Source organism: Mustela erminea, chromosome 21, assembly GCF_009829155.1.
Source record: "Mustela erminea isolate mMusErm1 chromosome 21, mMusErm1.Pri, whole genome shotgun sequence".
NCBI lineage: Eukaryota > Metazoa > Chordata > Mammalia > Carnivora > Mustelidae > Mustela > Mustela erminea.
Window position 1 is genome coordinate 35,713,523 of NC_045634.1, and position 16,226 is coordinate 35,729,748.

At 39.6% G+C, this 16,226-nt stretch overlaps 1 long non-coding RNA gene across 1 annotated transcript; it reads left to right on the forward strand.

The window, feature by feature from the left end:
• Positions 1-1,802: 1,802 nt before the first annotated feature.
• LOC116581832 lies at positions 1,803-15,497 on the forward strand. The gene is made up of 4 exons (XR_004282252.1): positions 1,803-1,934; positions 2,244-2,353; positions 13,434-13,730; positions 15,042-15,497. It is a non-coding gene; the product is annotated as an uncharacterized LOC116581832 (long non-coding RNA).
• Positions 15,498-16,226: the final 729 nt, after the last annotated feature.

A 16,226-nucleotide genomic window follows, 5' to 3' on the forward strand; every position in this document is an offset into this window, starting at 1 on the left:
GCTCTCTCTCTCAAATAAATAAACAAAACCTTAAAAAAAAAAAAAATAAAGTCACCACAAGTCCACGTACCCAGCAAGTAGCCAAGTCTTCCTGGGGAGATCAGTAACATGTAAATGTCCGGGAAGAGCAGTATATGTCATGCCAAATGTTCTTAGCTGCCTTCTCCCAGGGAACTGGGTGGAGAATCACTTTAAATAGGAAAATGAAATGGCAAGTGTTTCTATTAAAGGATGGCTCTGCAGGTATGACAGGTAAAGGCTGAGGTAGGAGGAACTTAGTGAGGCACACGTACCCGTGAAGGCGCTCCGGGTCCGTAAACCAGAAACCTTGCCTCGCGGCAGTGCAGACAGAAGAGGAAATACTTCTGTTAACTGGACGTGTGACGGGCGCCTGCCCAGTGCCCCACAGTGAGTTCTCTCGGCTTTCCCAGCTCGTCGTCTTGTGCCTTCTGTTGCGAGCAGCGTCAGGCAGCACTGCCTTGAGGCTCCTGGCCGCGTTCCGAGGAGCGCTCTGTGCTCCCACCTCACGCTTGGAGGCCCGAGCCAGCTGTGGGGAGAGGAATGGAGCTGCCCCCCCCCCCCGAGACAAAGTCAGTCTTACCCCTGCACCCAGGGATGCAGACGTTTGCAGCCACGTGGCTTCAGCGGGCTAGAGAAGCACATTAGGATTCGGTCCAAGAAGAAGGAAGCGATGAGGAGTAGGAAGTGGGGAACGCCCAGCGCAGTCTCCGACTAACTTCGTGTGTGCGTGTGTGCGTGCGTGCACGTGTGTATGTACGTATATGCAGTCTGCGGTGGCTCGTTACCTGAGACAGTATATAAGGCTCTTTCTGTGCTTCCATAGGGCAGTGTCCTAACAAGCTCTCATGAGTTGAAAATACCATAATAAAGATTTTGTTTATTTATTTATTTGACAGACAGGGATCACAAGTAGGCAGAGAGGCAGGCAGAGAGAGAGGAGGAAGCAGGCTCCCCGCTGAGCAGAGAGCCCGATGCGGGGCTCGATCTCAGGACCCTGGGATCATGACCTCAGCTGAAGGCAGAGGCTTCAACTCACTGAGCCACCCAGGCGCCCCGAAAATATCATAAATCAAAACACATGTTAACACACCTAACCTCCCAGTCACCCTAGCTTAGCCTCGCCCACCGTAAGTGTGCTCAGCACACTGACATTAGCCTGCAGTTGTGCAAAGTCATCTAACACAAAGCCTAGTTTGTAATAAAGTGTTGACGGTCTCGTGTACTGTATTGAATGCTGTACAGAAAGTGACGAGCGGCATGGTTGTTGGTCCAATGGCCTCGGCTGCCACTGCCCACCGTCTCTGGGGAGGGTCTGCCTACCACATGTCACCTATCGCTAGCCCGGGAAGACCCAGATTCAGAACTCCAAGTACAGCTTCTCCTGAACGCGCATCACTTTCATAAGTAAGTAGATAAGTCAACAAACTGTTAAGTTGAACCACCATAAATTCGAAGCTGTCTGTGTATGTGGGCGTGTGTGTGTGTGTGTGTGTGTGTGTGTGCACCCCCGTGAGTATGCGTGCATTCCACAGCTGTTAGTCCAATATATGGTCATCTACATGTAGGAACTGTACATAATCATACATAGAAGACATGGTCATATTATGTATGTGTCTGTATGTACACACACTAAGTTTATATGGGTAGTTTGGTACAGTTTATATATAATGATCAATCACCATAATGATATAGGGTAAGACCAGAGCTGTTCAATAATTTTCAATTTTTTTTTTCTTTTTAGAGCTAAAATCATCCGGTGAAAAAGCGAACTCACTCCCCCCCACCCCCCACCCCCGTCACCTTTGTCATTTCTGGTCTACCTCAGATGCCTTTTCTTCAAAAGTGGCTCTTGAGGCTCCAGGACAGTAATTCAAGCAGATTCCTTTATCGGTACTGATTGTCAGGAGTTCTAAGTAAGTAAGTAGATAAGTACATAAAACCTACAGCTAGTGGGGCGCCTGGGCGGCTCAGTGGGTTAAAGCCTCTGCCTTCAGCTCAGGTCATGATCCCAGGGTCCTGGGATCGAGCCCCGCATCGGGCTCTCTGCTCAGCAGGGAGCCTGCTTCCCCCTCTCTCTCTGCCTACTTGTGATCTCTCTCTGTCAAATAAATAAATAAAATCTTAAAATATTAAAAAAAAAAAAAAACCTACAGCTAGAGGAGGCGAGTATAGGAGACCACTTTAAGCAAGTTTCCAGCTAACCTTCCTAATTCTTACTGCAGGATTCCAGTCACTGTGGGATAGTCCAGACGGTTTTCCTATTTGCTACTGGGACTTAGAGGTCTGATAATGTCCTGTGTTTCCTCCCTGGCGTCTGAAGACTCTGGCCAAGGTAGGGCTCATGTTTGGAAAGTTTGCATGATGACCACCAAGTGGGGGAAGCAGTGGGAGGGGGTGGAAAGACAGGACAGGAGAATGACCAGGGTTTTGGGAACTGACAAATCAGTCTCAGCAAGCTAAGAAGTCCCTTGAGGGCCCACAGTGGGGCAGAGAAGACAAGCCTCGGGTATGCCAGCAGCCAAGGACACAGCTTATGCCATGAGGACCAGAGACAGAAACCAGCTGAGAGATTCATCAGCCAGCTTCAAAATCAGCCCAACCATAGCTTAGAGCCTAGATAAAACCTATATAGGGAGCCTACTCTTTAGTTGTGAAGGAAGAATTTTCTAGTAAGTGAGCTGGCTTTCCAAGGGAGAGGCCCCCACTGCCTGGACCATGCGCAGGCTTGCTGACGTACGATTAAGAGTGTGAGCATAGTCCACGGGAGCTCCTGGTCCACGGACAGTTGGAGTGTTTGCAGCCCTTTCTTCTCTTCCTGGCGGTGATGGGTTTCAGGACCACCTGGCTAAAATAAATCTACTCTGCTCTTTGCCAGTTTATTCACAAAAGGCCGAAGAGGGTCATTTCTGCAGATTTCAATATTTACATAATGAGATGAGCACAAAGAGATTAGGCTGAATGTGACCATGAATTGCAAAATGAACCACTGGTGTCAAGCAGGGAAATTAGACAATCCAAAGGAGAAGCCGGGCCAAGCAACATTGTTGCCCTGGGACCAGAGGATGGCTTGACATTGTTACATTTGTACCCCCTAAACAGAAGGAATGTATTCTAGACTTATTATCATAGAGGATGGGTTCATGGGGAGAAAATAGGGAAACATTAATTTTAAAGAGACAGAAATGTTTCTTGTGACACCCCACAGGAGACCCAGTGAACACATTTTTTGAGTTTGGTAAGGAAGTTAGCATTTTACTTAAACTCAATATAAATCTATTATATCTAAAACTGCTTTTAAAAAAGTAGCAGACGTGAAAATATCAAGTGTTAGAAATTGTTAGCATTTTATAAATTCTTTAAAAAATATGGAATTTATTTTAGCCGTGGATATATATTCAGACATTTCGAAAGAGTGTGTCTTAAAACTTCATTTAGACATAAGGACTTCTCTTACTGAGCAAAGGCACCCCCATCGAGAATAACGGAGTGGATCCGTCCACACGTAGCACTGTGAGCCCTGCTGAGGAGAAAAAGAACTGACTGACAATTTTATCGTGTAAATTAGCAGTTAACCATATGTATAGATTAAAAATTTTAAAAGTAATAGGATTTAAGATTGTGGAAACTTTGCATTCGTTGGATTCATTTAATCCCTGCCTCTGTCTTTAGGTTGGAGCATGTCTTGTTTGGCCAAAGCAAAGATCTCCAAGAACATTCTTGAGGATAATTAGTTATAATCCAGAGTAATTTGCTCCCGTGCTATATCTAAATCACATGTCTATACCAAACAAAAATCCCTTACGTAGTATCTTAAGACCCTCGACCCTTTACTGCTATGATCTGTTTCTACTCACAGAACATTTCATTCATCTGTTTTTGTTTAGTTTGGTTCTTACTCCGCATACTTGTGACATGAAATGCTTGTGCTTTTTCCATACAACAGGAAACAATTCTCCAAATCTCCAGACACCGACAGGATGCACTATGACTTAATTCAATTCAGACACTAACTATCCAGAGTTAGCATCAGATCTCACAAGGGTTCAATCCCACCAGATTGCCCCCATTTTAAATGCCAGTTGCACATCTGGACCACCTGCTGACTCACCAGCTATAAGTCAGGGCTTCCCATGACCCCATGACCCCCTCCTTGGGTTTGATAATTTGCAAGAATGGCTCGCGGAACTCAGGGAAGCACTTTATTCACACTTACTGACTTACTATAAAAGATACAGAGAAATAGCCTGATGACGCGAGCCACATAGGGTGAGGTCCAGAGGGTTTCAAGTGCTTCTGGCCTTGTGGAATTGGGGTGTGCCATCCCACACTCCGTGGCAGCTGGATGTGCCTATAAACCCAAAACTTTGTGACTTCATTGCTTAGAGTTTTTATGGAGGTTCCATTACATAGGCATGATTGATCTAATTTTTGGCCATTGATGATTAATTCGATCTCCAGGTGCCTCCTACCTCCAGAGACTGGATCTCCAGAGAGTAACGCTCTAATCATATGAGAGGTTCCTCTGGCCACCAGCTCCCATTGTGACAGGCTACAGAGGTCTGTCTATCAAGGGTCACCTCTTCAGCATAAACTTACATAAGATTGAAAGCGCCTTAGGAATAACAAAAGGTGCTCCTCGCTCACTCCTATTACTCAGGAAATTCCAAAGGTTTTAGAAGCTCTGTGCCAGGAACACCTGCTCTGTATATAGATTTTAATTTCTGCACATCTTCACCAGTGGTTTTTAGTATGTATTTTTTACTGTGGTAGTGCTCCTGCTGGGTAAGACATGGTATCCCTTTGGGGCTCTATTTCACTACTAATATGATGTTGAACATCCTTTCATGTGACTGTTGGCCCTTTATATGTCTTATCTGGAGAAACATAGTCACATTGCTCATTTTCCAGTTGGGTTATTTGTCTTTATATTGTTGTGTTGTAAGTTACCCTGATAAATTCCGGACACAAGTACCTTACCAGATACATGATCCTAAATAGATCTCCAAGTTTGTTAGTATGTTTTTACATTCTTGATAGTGTTTTTGTTTTTTTTGTTTTTTAAAGGATCTTATTTATTTATTTGCCAGAGAGAGAAAGAGAGCACAATCAGGGGGAGCAGCAGGCAGAGGGCGAAGCAGGCTCTCCACTGAGCAGGGAGCCCCATGTGAGACTCAGTCCCAGGAACCCAGGATCATGACCTGGGTCGAAGGCAGATGCTTAACCTGCTGAACCACGCAGGTGCCCCGATAGTGTCTTTTAAAGCAGAAATTTTTCAGTAACGATAAAGTTTTTTTTTTTCTTTTTCATTTTCCTATGTTTTCCTAAACAAGAAATTACTGCCTAACACAAATTAGGAAAATTGCCTTCTGTGTTCTCCTTCCTAGATTTAAAAAAAAAAAATTATTGCTTGCATTTAGATATTTAATCTGAGTTATTTTGTGTGCAGTGTAAGGTAGAGGTCTACCTTCATTTTTATTCGTTTGTATAGCTAATTGTCCCAGCATCATACGTGGAAAAGAAATTTTCCTGTTGAAGTGTCCTGGTAACCTTATTGAAAATTATTGAAAATAAATGACCATAAATATCTTATTTCTGAATTCTTTTTTATATTCCTTTGACCTACATGTCTATGCTTATGTCAGTACCAAACAACTTTGATTGCTACAGTTTTGTAGTAATTTTTATGATAAGGAAATAGTTTTCCTCCAACTTTGTTTTTATTTATAAGACTGGCTCTCTGGGGTCCCTTGCATTTCATATGAACTTTAGGATCAGCTTGTCAACTTCTGCGAAAATTGAAGTTGGGGTTTTTAAAGAGACCGCATTAATTCTTCAAATTATTGTGGGGTGTATCACCATTTTAACAATGTTGTGTCTTCCATTTATTTAAGTCTTCTTTAATTTACTTCAGCAATGTTTTATAGTTTTCTATGTACAAGTCTTGACCTTTCTGGTTATATTTATTGCTAAGCATTTTAATCTTTTCAATGCTTTTATAAATGGATTTTTTGCTTAATTTAATTTTCAGGTTGATCATTGATAACATACAGAAACATAACTAATTTGTTAATAGATCTTCTGTCTTCAAAGTTTCCTAAACAGATTTATTATATCTAACAGGACTTTGTAATTTTTAAGGTTTTCTGTTTTCAAGATTATAAGTTCCCAATAGCGATAGTATAACTCCTTCTTTCCAATGTGGATGCCTTCTATTTCTTTTCATTCCTAATTGCCCTGACTAGAAACTCAGGTAAAATGTTGAACAGAAGTGACAAGAATGGAAATCCTTTTTTCTGATCTTAGGGGAAAAGCATTCAGTCTTTCTCCATTTAGAATGAATTACCTATGAGTATTTCATAAATGCCTTTATCAAGTTGAGGAAGTTTCCTTCTAATACTACTTTGTTGAATGATTTTATCATGGAAGGTGTCAGATTTTGTCAAATTCTTTTTCGGAGTTTAGTAAGAAGAATCTGATGTGTTGCATTGGTTTTCATGTTGACCAACATTGCGTTCTTGTATAAAACTCACTATTTTTGGTGTATAAACTTTGATATATACTGTTGGATTCAGTTTGCTAGTATTTTGTTGAATACTTTTGCATCTATATTTATAAGAAATATTAGTCTCTAAATTTTCTTGTGATGGCTTTGATTGACTTTGTTTGTTTGTTTGTTTGTTTGTTTGTTTTAAATCAGGGTAATTCTGCCCCCATAGAATAAATTGGGAAGGTTTTCATCCTGTTCAATTTTATGGAGAAGTTTGTGAAGAATTTGTGTGGCTCCTTCTTTCAACAATTGGTGGAATTTACTAGCCAGATTATTTGGGCCTGAGCTTTCCTTTGTGCTAATTTTTTTTGGTGAATAATTGAATTGTATTATTTGTTGAAGGTCCATTCAAATTTTCTTTCTTTCTTTCTTTCTTTTAATTTGTTTTGTTTGGTTTGAGTTACATAAGTATCTTAGTCTGCTCAGTATGCTATAAAAAATTACCATAGACTGGAGGGCTTAAACAAGAAACATTTATTTCTCATATTTTTGGAGCCTGGGAAGTCCAAGATTAAGCTCCCAGCAGATCCAGTGTTTGGTGTGGACCGGCTTTCTGGCTTGTAGATGGCTGTCTTCTCATTGTGATCTCATGTGGCAGAGAGCGGGAGAGAAAGCAAGTTCTCTTTTTATCTTTTGTAAAGATACTAATCCCATTTGTGCGAGTTCTGTCTTCCGGGCGTGACCTAAAGTGCCCCCCCTCTCGATACTATTACACTGGGGGTTGAAGTTGCAGCATATGAATTTTGGAAGGACACAAACACTCAGTCAAGTAGTGTGTGTCTTCTTCGGAATCTTATCATTTAATCTGGAGTATCACGTATGTTAGCGTAGAGTTGTTTCTCTTTATTTCTGAAAGCCTGATAATCATATCCGCACTTCCATTTCTAGTTTTTATAATGTGATCTTTTCTTCTTTATTTTCTTGATCAGTGTAGGTAAATATTTGTTGACTTGGTTAATCATTTCAGAAATCCACCTTTCGATGCTTTTTATTTCCCTATTCTTACTCTATTCCCCATGTCATCAACTTTCACTCCAATCTTTATTATTTCCTTTGTTGTTCTTTCTTTTATTTTTTCTTTTCCTTTGGTTTCTTAAAGTGGAATATTACTTCAGATCTTTCTTTCTTTTAATACAAGTGTTGGTAGCTGTAAATTCCTCTAAGCATGGTTTTAACTTCATCCTATAAGTTTTGTTTTAACTCACCTCAATTTTTTTCTAATGTCCTCTATGATTTTTGTCTTTAATCTGTATTGGACTAGATAAAGAACGTGTTTTGTAATTTTAAATTGCTGCACATTTCCCAAATTTCATTTTCTTATTAATTTCTACCTTCATTACATTTTGTCCAGGGAACATACTTTTTATGATTTTAATACTTTCAAAATTAGAGAGGTTTGGGGGCTTTTGTTTGTTTGTTTTTCCCGAACATATGGCCTATGCTGGAGAATGTTTCAGAGTGATATAGAGTTCTATATCTGGTGGTTAAATCCAAATGATTTAGAATGTTGTTCAAGTTTCCTATTTCTTAGTGGTATTCCACCAGGTTTTTATCTATTATTGAAATTGTGATACTGAAGTCTAAATATTATTACAAAAGTATCCCTTTCTCTTTTAAATTATGTTTTTGCTGTGTATATTTTTGATCTCTGTTTTTAGGTGTATATATGTTTATCAATGTTATGTCTCCCTGGTGTATTGAAAATTTTATGATCATTAAACAGCCATCTTTTATTAATTATTTTTATTTTATGATCTATTTTTTATATTATTAGTTTACCCACTCCTTCGGTTACTATTTGCATGGTACTTTTTCCCCCATAGTTTTACTTTTAGCCTATTTGTGCCCTTGAATATAAAATGTATCACTTTTAGGTAGTATACAGTTGTGTACTTTTTACCCATTGTATCAATTTTTATCTTTCGATGAGTGCATTTAATTCATTTATGCTTAATGTACTTCCTGATGAAGGATTTACATTTTCTGTTCTCTTTGCCTTCTATGTGTCTCGTGTATTTTGTTCATCTATTCCTCCATAATAGATATATTATTGTGCACTGCTTTATTTTTCTAGTTGTTGGGGGGCCTGGGTGGCTCAGACTGTTAAGTGTCTGCCTTTGGCTCAGGTCATGATCCCAGGGTCCTAGGATTGAGTCCTGCCTTGGATTCCTTGCTCAGTGGGGAGCCTGCTTCCCCCTCTGCCTGCGGCTCTCTCTAACAAAATCTTCTAAAAACTTTTCTAGTTGTTTATTTTAGCATATATTTTTAATTAATTTTCTTTTCCTCATCCAGAGGATTATAATTTACTCTGTAAATATTCTTCATTTAAACAATATACAAAAAATTTTACCACCTGTGAAAAGCTAACATCCCGTTTAGGTTATATTTTTGGTTGTTGTTGAAAAGGATAGTTTAAAATAATACAATACGCCAACACTGGGCACTAGATTTCCCTGTATTTAAGTTATTGTTTCTATTCCTTGACTGTTTAATGACTTTCCTGGTCTCATTTGTGAAGTGTAACTTTTTCAAATGATGTCTCTGAAGACTCTGATCTGTCAGCTTAACGGGAAGTAGATGACCGGACGGCACCTGCACCGATGACTCTTGGACACTTTGTCATGGGGCTATTGTGTGTGTTTGCAAATACCTTTAATGCGCTGGAAGTTTACAACTCTGCTTAAATTTTCAGCTTGTACAGACTCCAGGTCAGCTGGACATAAGATAAAGAGTTTTTAGGTCTTTCCTGCATATGTGCATCACCTTGTGGATTCCCAGGACTCTAGCACAACTGTTCAAAACCCTCTCTGGTCATCCAATTTCCAAACTTTTTCTTTCAAATGTATTACAAGCATTTTGTTTGCCTTCTCATGCAACTTTACTACTAACAATCGCTACTCATTTTTTGTTCAGCAATTACCCTGGGCGTAGCGTTTCTCTGTGAGCAAGCACTTAGTCAAGTCAAATAAATATAAGTCCTGTGAATGAAATTTTCCTGGGAACTACAAGGAAGGTCAAATAGTTAAAAAAAAAAAAAAAAAAAAAACAACAAAACAACAAAACAAAACAAAAACCTGGGGCATTTAGTTTACTCTCCCGTGACTTATATATTGTGGGTTTTCATAACTACTTGAGAACTAGTGAGAGGGTTATATAAATAGGGCAAATTAAAATGACACAAAGCCCATTATTTTTACCAAAATCTAGACATTTTTCTTTAATAAATGATCCTCATGTTGTTGTAAGCCTTTGGTTGACTTCTAGAATTCCGAAAAGTTGAAATTGACCGCTCAGCCTGTGTCGTCATTGCTTTTATAAAGGAGTGGGTCTTCAGGGGTCCCTATTCTGTCACTTCAGAAGGGCTCCCGATTATATTGTATTTATAACTCTAAGGTTGTTCAACTTGGGACAGATGTGAATGAACTCATACACACTACTGTGAATGTGTGTTTATTCACACTACATGTGAGTGAACTCACGCACACTACTGTGGATGTGTGTTTATTCACACCACATGTGAGTGAACTCACGCACACTACTGTGGATGTGTGTTTATTCACACTACATGTGAGTGAACTCACGCACACTACTGTGGATGTGTGTTTATTCACACCACATGTGAGTGAACTCACACACACTACTGTGAATGTGTGTTTATTCACACCACATGTGAGTGAACTCACACACACTACTGTGGATGTGTGTTTATTCACACTACATGTGAGTGAACTCACACACACTACTGTGAATGTGTGTTTATTCACACTACATGTGAGTGAACTCATACACTACTGGGAAACAGTAGTTGCCTATGTACTGACTATAAAATCGTCTGGAAGTCCTAAAAAAATACAGATACTCTGGCCCCAGGTAATTGCCTTAGAGTGAGCCCCAGACTGTAAGGAAAGCTCTTCACTTGAATTTAATGTGCAACTAGGATTGAGATAAATAATTTCTATTAAAGAAAACAGAGGTTTGTAACATCTTATACTATGTTTTTTCCTCTGGAAGGAGTAGAAGACAATCTAAGGAAGCTGCTTCACGGGGGGAACAAAGGGAGGAGCTAACAGTAGAAAGCTATGTGGCTTGGAAGGTTTAACTGACTCAACTAGGCAAAGGGATATGATATAGTCCTGGGCCTAAATAATTATAAATATGGGTTTATTAAAAATGAGAACATTTTGATTCTCTAGTCCTCTGAGAATTGTTTGGTATTCAAATAGTTCAAAGGGAGGAAAGGTGAAAAAATTTAAGGAAACAAACTGAAATGGTCACCCCAAGGGAGACCAGATTCCTCTTAAACGTTAACCTATGTGCTTAAAACTACAGAGCAATAGTCTGCAGGACAAATGGCTAGAGCCCCTGATGGATGGGGAGCAGCTCAAAATGCTTATGAAAGTGTGAAGAGATTTGGGACAAGACCAGTGAGATAAACAGAATGTTTGAAACATCAGTGAGTTACACGACGCCACTGATACTGTAGGAGATTGGATATGGCATATGTCGAGGGGGTCGAGGCATGTGATTTCTAAAGGGATCCACGGTAAGATGAAATTCATGTGATCTGTGATTGAGGGAAGGAGGGTGAAAAAGTAGGGACTGCGGAGAAGAGTGAAACAAAATGCTTAAATCCAGCTCATAACCGTGTTAAGATGTGTCTTCAGAATAAGAAAATTCTTGCAGGCATTTGGGCAGGAAAAACAATGCGACAATTTTTTGAGAAGAAATTCAGGTTAGATCCACAGTAAAGATTAAGGGTAGAAGACAATGGAACAGTACAGAGGAAGAAAAAGTAAAAGGAAGAAAATGTGAACAAAGAGTCCTATCAAAACGTTTCGGGGGGCAGAGAAGTTCAGCAAAAATGTGATTGTATTAATTCTTAATATTTCTTGGAATGAAATGATACTGTCCTAGTTTGAATATCAAGGAAAGACAACATATAGCATTCTAAATAATACAAGCAACCTCCAGAAAAACTAAAAATAAATGTAATTCATAAACAAATCAGAGATGAAAAGGAAGAGGCCTTGCAAGAAAGTGTTAGTAAGAAGCACTCTCCTCTTTGACAGTGTGAAATCATACCTGTTTTCCAAAGTGCTAAGATGTTGGGTGAAATGTACACACTTTGGCTCATCCTTGTTAAAATTAGACTATAAACTTTCCAAACTGCCAGTTAGAAAATGTGTGTCCTTCAACACATGCATTAAAACAAAGAGCAGAAATTATAATCTTTATTGGAAAAGTGGCAAAATAAAGAAACATTAAAATCAAATAAAGCAGCAAAATTAAGGTCAAGCACATCACCTTTATAAAGAAGGATAAATGGAAATATGTACATGAACATATAGAGAGAGACAGATTTGGATATTAAAAGGAAATGGGGAGTTAAAGTGACTTAAAATGTAAATCCCAACTATAAACAGCTTAGACAAAGTGACTTAAATAATTAAAAGGACAGGCAAAACAGTAGTGAATGAGAACCCTGCATTGCCATTATCCGCCAAGACTAAGCTTAATTTAAAGGATGTTCCAAAGACAAAGGGTATTGCCCACCCACGGGGGTCAGGTCCTGGCCAGAACAAGATGGCCTGTTCAGACTGAGGTAGGTTGACAGGTGTCTGATGAAGGAAATATGTTTTTTTAAATGTGGGCAGACAGGAATCCACAGAATAGTATATTACCCCAGAGCTAGCAGTAGCCCATCAGCCTTAGGTGTAAGGTCTGAAAAGGGGGCAGTTAGGACCTACAGAGAGAGACATGTGCCGCAGGCCCACCCACAAGTACCTTGACGTTCTAGACTCACGACCACTGGGAGGGACCCTGTAGGAGGAACCCTGTAGGAGGGACCCTGTAGGAGGCATCCTGGTGAAATAACCCAAACTCGTGTTCTTCCCTCTCTCTGACCTCCTACAAAGCTCAAATGAGTAACTGAAGGCAAAGAGCCCGGGGAAGTCACCCTGACAGCTCACCCTGTGTGGCCACCTGCCACAGAGGACATAGGAAGAGCAGATCTGCAGAGCCAGGCAGAGGTTGTCCAGCATAACTCACCTAAAATACAGTCCAGTGCGGAGGGAGGTACGACTGTTGTCAGTGCGGCCCAAATCATGCTGAAGTTTGCAAAGGCAAAAGTAGGAAGCTGGGATCCCAGAAACATAGCGTGTGAGAGACCGGACTGGTTCCTCAGCAACACATCACGAGACCAAAAACGAAGCCTGTGGACAACTGAAACTGAATTATATTTGTATTATACCCTCTTGACAGTGTATACCTTACTTTAAGCATCTGTAATATGTTTTAAAACATATAGAAAGAAGAAAATCCTTCCAGTTATGTGTAGGGTGCCAGCTCCTAAACAGCCAATGAAGAGCATTTGACACACACACACCCCCTTGTATAAAATGTTAGGAAGATCAATGACTATGATTTAGCAGTACATTACAAAGTAATATGTTATGACCAAATAGTGTCTGTTAAGTCAAGAATCCAAGGGCAATTTGGGATAGAGACAATCTACAAAATTGTATCATGATCTAATTTAAATGTCATTAAATTTCAAAAATTCTGACGCTTCCATTCAGATGCATCACTATGATTACACCATGCCAGATCAGTAAGTCGGTGAGGTATCGCCGTGTGACTCTAAATGCAAAAGAAATGTCTTCGACAAAATTTATGTCAAAATAATTTATCTTGGTAGACGTGGAGCAGTTGGCACATGTATCAAGCAGGAATGCCTTATGGGCCATCTCGCCTGCCCCCGGCCTGGTGGAAGGATCTCCTTTAGTTCCCTTCCGGGTGTCCTCCATCCCGTTGTGTGCCATGAGACAGACTGAGTGAAGCGTTTTCTCTGTTTTCATCTCCTCAGGATCGTCCTGCTGGGGGAACCCACAGTCAACGCTGTCCTTCTAGCCCCGCAGGGCCTGGGAGTGGAGGACCCTTGACCTCCGATGTCGGGGTCGGGACGACGCTGCGTCCGTCACATCGAGAGGTCGTGCTCTCTCCTAGACTATATCCATCTGAGGCAATACTTTGGACTCCATCTGCCTTATTTTTTTTTGTCTTATTTTCTCGATTGTTTCATAAACTGTCAAAAGAAGAGATGCATGAAGGTCTAGTAAACATGGTGAAAAAGTATTTCTAAAAATGAGAATCACACTTTAAGGTAAAAAAGTAGAAACATTGCTAGTAATTGGAAGTAGACAATGATTCTATTTCCCTTATGAATTAACTCCTGGGGGATAAACATTTGAGAGAAATGTCAGATGACGCGTTTACTCATATGTGATATGATTATACGGCACAAGAAACAATTATTCAACTTAAAAATTGTTAAAGTATCTAGGAAAATTCAGAACAGTTCTCAAGGAAGGGTTTTAAAATTAACGTACAAAAGCTAATAGTTTATAAGATGTAAACAATGGCTGCTAAGAAGATACAATAAATGAAACCATTCACACTGGAAATTGGTGAACATAAATGCTTAGAAAGGTAACTTAATAAGAATTATGTTAAAACTATATAAAGAAAATATTCAGATGTAAATGATGGACTTCAAAAAATTCAAAACAATATAAAATTATATTTTTTGCTAGAAATATTGATATCATAAAGATGGAAAGTTTTCCTAATTTTTCAGTTTAATGGGATAAGTTCACATATATATAACACTCAAATTCTCAAAAGAGAGGTTTTTTTGATTTTACATTATGACATAGCAGTCTAGCTAAAAAAATTAATAAGAACAGACAAAATAATTTTAAATATAAAATATGGCTATAGTGCAAATTTGATCTATCATATACTAAAATATACATTATAAATTTCAAAAGGTTAGCTTTCTATTTCATATACAATAGTGGTATCATTATTCAGAAGCAAACCCAAACATACGCAGAGATTTTGATTCCTCTAAGGTTTGTGTCAATGAGGATAAGAGAATTTATCAAAAGATGCTGTGGTGGCTATTGGGCCACAGAAATAGCCCTAATTTATTGACCCAAGTGGATCAAAAATTAATGTGAAAGTGCAAACATATAAGGTATGAACATAAAAGGGATGAACATTCTTTCTTTTAATACTAATAATAAAGTTTATGCTACATTTAGAACCAACTGTCAGTCATAAACTATTCTAATTATTCTAAGGACTTAAATATTTTTTAAAAGCAATATTTTTCAGATTGATGATGTTGCAAAAACATCTGCTGGGCGAAATCAAAAACGATAGGAATTAAATGATAGGGATGACAGTTCAGTCCCTTTAGTGACAAGAAATCCATGCAAATCTGTAAGAAAAAGATACACAAACAGAAAAACAGGCAATTTATATGGACTGAGAGTTCACAGACAAACACCCACTAAACATACAGAAAAATGCTAAACATTGGGAAAATGTGCCTCTCTAGATAGTAAGTTTTTGTTTGTTTGTTTGTGTTTAGACAGTAAGTTAATACTAACCTCTTATGGATTGGCAGGCATTCCTTGTGAATTGTGGCAAAAACACACCTGGTGACTTCAGGCAAGAAGGTAAGCCGGCACCAGCCTTTCAGAGGACAGGTGCAAAGAGATATCTACATTCAAGATGTACATTAAAGTTTGATGAGCAGTTCCAGTCTTAGGAATTTAAATTGTGAATATACTTTAAAAAAAAAAAATCACCACACATGTAAACAAGGGTGTCTGCAGAGACTTTGTAGTTCTAAAGACTGAAAAGCACCATAAATGCCCATCAAGAATGAAGTGGATTTAGAAGAAATGATTCAGCCCATGAGAGCATAGTATGGTATATCACACGTATTTGTAAAAGAATAAGAATTTTACAGGAAAATTTGAAACTACAGCAGTAGGAAATAAAGCCAAGTCCAACAAATGGTGTAGTTGACTTGAGATGTTCTCGACATGATATTGGTCACACGGCTGTGTGTGTGGTGGGGGGGGCCGGGCTGGGGGACACTGTTCGTAGGGACCTTTTATTGCTTGGCTTTCTTAACCTCGTGCATTCACTGCCTTTGCTTACCAAGTCTCACAGGGCTTGTCATCTGGGCTATGAAATGACTCGACATCTTTTACTGCCCCCACATATTTTTCTCTGAAAAAATAAAAATAAATATTGTTTTTTAAAAATGGGAAGAAAAACATATATGCAGACTAATGCAGCAGTAGCAGAAGAGCACCACTGAGAGACCCATGGGGCAGCAGGTCAGGGACCTCCCCCCGCCCCCCGCCAGCAGGTTGGAGTGAACACAAAGACGGTGGTCGGTTCGGTCCACAGCGTGCTTCCTGTGCACCATAGTACGGCTATTTGAAAAAATACATTCACAGAAAACTAGATTCATGTAGAAATCTGTATCTTCAGATATTCTGGGAAGAGCGGCCCCTCATCCCCAGGAGTCTGTGCAAACCTCAGGACTACTTCTGAGAAAGGACTGTCCTTCCTTACCTTGGGCATCACCCCAGCTCACGCCAACCTGGGCCTGCCAGGCCTCCAGTCTGAGCAACTCAGGGACCCAAACCGAGAACCTGAAGTATGCTTGTGCGCGTGCGACTGTGTGTGCACACTTGCCTAGGCTCTCGTGAAACGCAGACACGGAAACTCCAGAAAGGGAAATATGAGAAATCCTGTACATGAGGAAAAATTCTAGAATCTTGATAAAATACAG